Source organism: Seriola lalandi, unplaced genomic scaffold (assembly GCF_002814215.2).
Source record: "Seriola lalandi dorsalis isolate HSWRI2012SDOR001 ecotype SW California unplaced genomic scaffold, Sedor1 jcf7180002054898, whole genome shotgun sequence".
NCBI classification, from domain to species: domain Eukaryota; kingdom Metazoa; phylum Chordata; class Actinopteri; order Carangiformes; family Carangidae; genus Seriola; species Seriola lalandi.
Genome location: NW_019525450.1, coordinates 2,472,067 through 2,476,804, shown reverse-complemented (window position 1 = coordinate 2,476,804; position 4,738 = coordinate 2,472,067). Strand labels below are relative to the sequence as shown.

The 4,738-nt window shown below is 41.8% G+C and overlaps 1 protein-coding gene across 2 annotated transcripts in view; it reads right to left on the bottom strand.

The window, feature by feature from the left end:
- The window catches only part of cdh8 (cadherin 8), a 102,198-nt gene that overhangs the window by 10,692 nt on the left and 86,768 nt on the right, over positions 1-4,738 (bottom strand). The gene's annotated exons all lie outside the window — the stretch shown is intronic.

Here is a 4,738-nt window from a genome sequence, read left to right as displayed (position 1 = left end):
GCTGCAGAAAAAAAGACCATTAGTAAATGTTATGTCAGGGTAAGAGATGGGGTGTTGTTAACCCTGTTTGGGCTCTGTCAACACTCAATGGCTCCCAGAGGCTTTGCATTAATGAGTTAGGACAGCATTGTGTCACACAGGGGCTCAAACAACAGAGGGTGGGGGCGGGTGAGAGAGGGGATAATGGATGTAATGGAAATGAACCAGTGACCGGCCTGTTATGTGTGACCTTGTCTAGCCTTAGGGAAAAAATGATTTTCTTTTCTTTTCGAAACCACCAGTCACTATTAGGTTCTTGTCAATAAAGCAGCTCGTGTCAGAGTGACTCAAACCCGCTTTCAAAGGAAACATTTGACAAACTGTTTCTCTGTGCCCCTATTCCTGTGACACACTGACTTTTTGAGTCTTGTACAGTCTTAAAAAAAAAAAAAAAAAAAAACAGTGGCAAGACATAAAACTCCAAAAAAAAAAAAAACTCCAGCAGCGGGTATGAAATTGGAATGCACATAAAAGAGAATTTTCCGATGCCATTTGAAGCTGTGAAATCGCTCTTTCATGTTGCAACACGCACAGCGCCAATTCTTGGGACGAGCCCACACAAAACTGACTAAAAAAGAATCTGTCATTATGGGTCATCTTTGGTTTCACACATTTCATTAGCCATTATGTGTGACTCTCATAAACATCCTACTCACCCAAAACACAAGGCCACAGTGATTCACGTGAGCTAATTACAACGTGTACCGTGTACAAGTGTTTCCATACCTCCAGGACAAACTGTCCCTGTTCCTCTCTCTCTCTCTCTCTCTCTCTCTCTCTCTCTCCGGCTCACTCCTACATCCCCACACAATCTCTTCTCCCCCTCTTTCTCACTAACAGAAAGTTGTTTTTTTTCCTCTTTTCCATCCAGCTGGGTCTCAAGCTCTTCCTAATCCAATCCCCCCTATCCATTTTTTTTTCCCTCAGACCCTCTTCCCCACACAGGCATCCCTCAGTCACCAGGCGCCCTGCTGACCCTGTCTCTCTTCCCTCCTAACCCTGGGTCTCGTAACCATCTCGCAGTGGAACCGCTCATCCCTATCAGTGCAGACCTGTTGGCAGGAACCCTGCAGTATTTATATGAGAGAAAGGAGAGATAGAGGAGGGGTGGAGGAAGGAAGGGATACGGCGGGGGGGTGAAAAGAGAAATAGAGGAAGAGCAGCAGAAAAAAGCCCAAGACAAAGTCACAACAACAACAATTTATATGAAGGAGAGTGCTGCTTATACAAGAATGGTAAGAAATGAAATAAATAAACCACTGGCCCAGATTCCAATTGTTGGGGAGATGTACCGAGCCGTGACATTTCCATTTTTGAGATGAAATGGTGTAAAATCCTCTAGACGCTGGGCTGGGAGAGGTCCATGAGGACTCTCTCCCCCCTCCCCTCTTCCTAACTCCCCTCCACCATCCCTCCCTCTCTTTCTCTCTTGCCCTGCAGACGCAGAGCACTTTCAAGACAGGCAGACAGCAGCAAACCACCTGGGAGCAGCCTCTCTCCTGCAGACTGAGTGGATCCCAGTCAAACGCTGACAGCCTCACGTGGAAGCGAGGAGACAGACCCTGAAATGTTCTGCCACCTGTCACTCAAACTGACAACGTGATGTGAAAAGAATTAAAAGCAAATAAAAAATGATATCCGAGCGTAATATGTGCGCAGTTTTCTTGAGTGTGATGTGGAGGATTGCAAATGCGTGTCTGTGTGTGTGTGTGTGTGTGTGTGTGTGTCGTCTCGTTTTAGCTTTTTTCACAAGCCTTGAAACGGCATTGGACTGACCTCAGCCGAACAGTCAAACGTCACGTTAGAGGATGTTTGTGCCAAATATTTCACAGCAGAGTCGCTCTCTTACGACTGATGCAACACACGTCCAAAGACATTCAGCCTCGATATAAAACAAACATAATTTGATAACTGAGATGCATCAGTGTGACAGCAGAAGCTGCTCCATGCATAAAAAAAGATAAGTAGGAGTTGTAATCAGTGAGATTGATACTCTCGTTTTCTTCCTTTCATTCATGATTCCTGATGATTTTGCACTGCATTTGTTACAGATCACCTGTCAATCAAACGGTACAGCCAGGAACGTCTTCTCCCTTTGAGCGTCTGTGTCAATGCTTTTTGTTTCTTTAGCCGTCGTGGCTATCATTGCTCATACATTACCCAGTGATTTCCTTTTCCACCACATAATGAGTGTGAAATGATTCTCTCCAACGAAGACGAATCAGCGTTTATAAACTAAATGTGCAATAAGATTTTAACTGCACTATTAATCAGTGACACATACTAGCAACACAGGCTTGTTTTATTATGATGTAATAGTCTTTAAGCTTAAATTGAATATTAAAAATGGAGAAAAAAAAACAAGCAAGGACACAACAACACAGTGGCAATCCACAACATCCTCCAGCATCAGACCTCAAGCGCTGGTCATGTTGATTCATTCAACAGCAAAACACTGAATCCTGTTGCATGCTGGAGAATGTAGGATCCAGTGTTATTGGAGCTGGTCGATATTTAGGTTCTCTCAGTCTCTGCTTCTTCTTCTTTTGATTGTTTCTCTTGTGAGTCCCCCTCTTCATGAAAGTGCAACACTCACTGAAGTACTGCTTCAAAACATCTATTTACGTCAGACAAAGATTTCACTGCGCTGCATTAGCACTGGAGCAATTTTTGAGGCTGATAAATAAGAGTTTTTTTAAAAAATCAGACACTGATGTATGAGTGAATATTTTTTACATAACTATCCTTGAAACCCTTTAAAGTGAGACCAATTTAGATTAACATCAACCGCTATGGCGAGAGTTGATATTAATAAATGTTAAATGTCATGTACCAGTAGCGTCCTGTTATAGAGTAAGAGTTATTAAGTCAGGAAACTGACTCAGTAATATAAGTTACGCAGCAATTTCTGTCTAAAGTTTGTCACCATAAGCTATTGGTCATACCAGACCAAGCAAGAGCATATTAGCAAAGCTCCTGAGCATATTAAATTGATTAATGGTGAGTTTTATAGCTTATGAATTAAAACTTTCAGTTGTAAGAGAAGGGATGTATTTTTCCTTATTTTAAAAGTCGCATAGTGTCACTTTAAATGTAGTTATTGAAAAATTGTGACCATCCAACCGAAACACTTTTTTCTTTTCTTTTTTTTTTTTTTTCTAGAACCTGAAAGATTTTTACTTTCAAACCATCAACACACTGAAGAATAGAGCCTCTCATCTGATTGGCTAAATGATTGGATGAATTTTGGATCAAATTTCAGGTAAACAACCAAAGAAACCAAATCCTGCAAGGTTGGATGGTGGGTCCAGGTGGGCGGGGCTTGAGGCATGGCTGACAGCTGTGACTGAAGTCTTGACGGCTGGTTTTAAGGCTCAGTTTCTGAATACAGGCTGTGTGCATTTCTCTGTGGACTGAGCGTTTTGATACTTTCACAGTATTAATATAGAACCTAGACCTGCTTTATAATCAAACAAGACATGGACATCTACCTTTATACAGTATGGGACCTTTAACAAAAGTTTTTTTTTGTCATTTCTATACTTAAGTTTGTAACTTATTAGCATATATACTCACATACTAATACATACCATACAATATCGGCCATGCCAGTATATCGGTCAGGCTCTAGTTAGCAAGCTGTAAAGGTTAAACTGCCTTGGAAAGGTTTCTGTGGACATTTGTGTCCCTCCTTTTTTCACACCTGTGCATGTGTTACAGTGGCTGCTGGGTTTTCATCTCCATTAGAGTGTGAATGTGTGCATCTGAGTGACTGAGTGCCTGTGCATGTTGGGAAAGAACAGGTGAAAAGATCAAGAACAAATGCTTTTTTTTTTTTTTTTTTCCCCAACAGAGGACAAAATGCCTCTGTGACATTCTTGCTTGTTATTAGGTCAGTAACTCCACTGGGAGGATCACAGATGTAGAACTAATATTTTGCCGTCCCCTGAATGCTGACCAGTTGTGTTTTAACTCTCCCTTTTTTTTTCATTCAGGTTGGATCCCAGGCTCTTCTTTTACCAGGAGTTTCCTTGAGAGTCCAAAGTTACATATAAATAACAAGATATCAAAAAAACCAAAAAACAGTACGCTGACATTAAATTTCCATTCATTTCAAAGCCATCTCCTTTACATGACTGCTTGTATTACCATATGCAGCATGTCAGCTGTCAGCTGTGCTATAACAACATAAGAAAGCCTGCACAAAGAAACAAGCTTTACAGAATTCCATTACATTCCTACAATTCCCTGCAACAATAAAAGAAGATAAAAAAAAGAGAGAGAGAATGAAGACTAAGATGCAAACCAAACATGTTTAAAATCCAAAGCAGCAGATTCTGGCACCACTTGTCACAGTATCAATATTTTGGAATAAAATACAGTCCCCGCTATTGCATGAAATCCAGCAGTTCGTGTCAGACAGCTATAGTGACTGCCAGATGTCACATTGCTTTTTATTTGTGATCAGTCAGGTAGAAAACGACAGAGCACAGGCTCCAGAGAGAGGCAATACTGGGGGAGTATTTCATGGAGTGCACCTGAAATGTTGTTGGTTGGATGCATTAAGTACAGCTAAGGGGTTGTTTGTCTCCAGAGTGCAGAGGACATGGCAGCCCACCAGAGCACTCGCCTCGAGTGGTTTAGATGCAGACTGGTTTGGTCTGGTCTGGCTCGGAGGGGTAGGGAGGGCTGGAGGGCT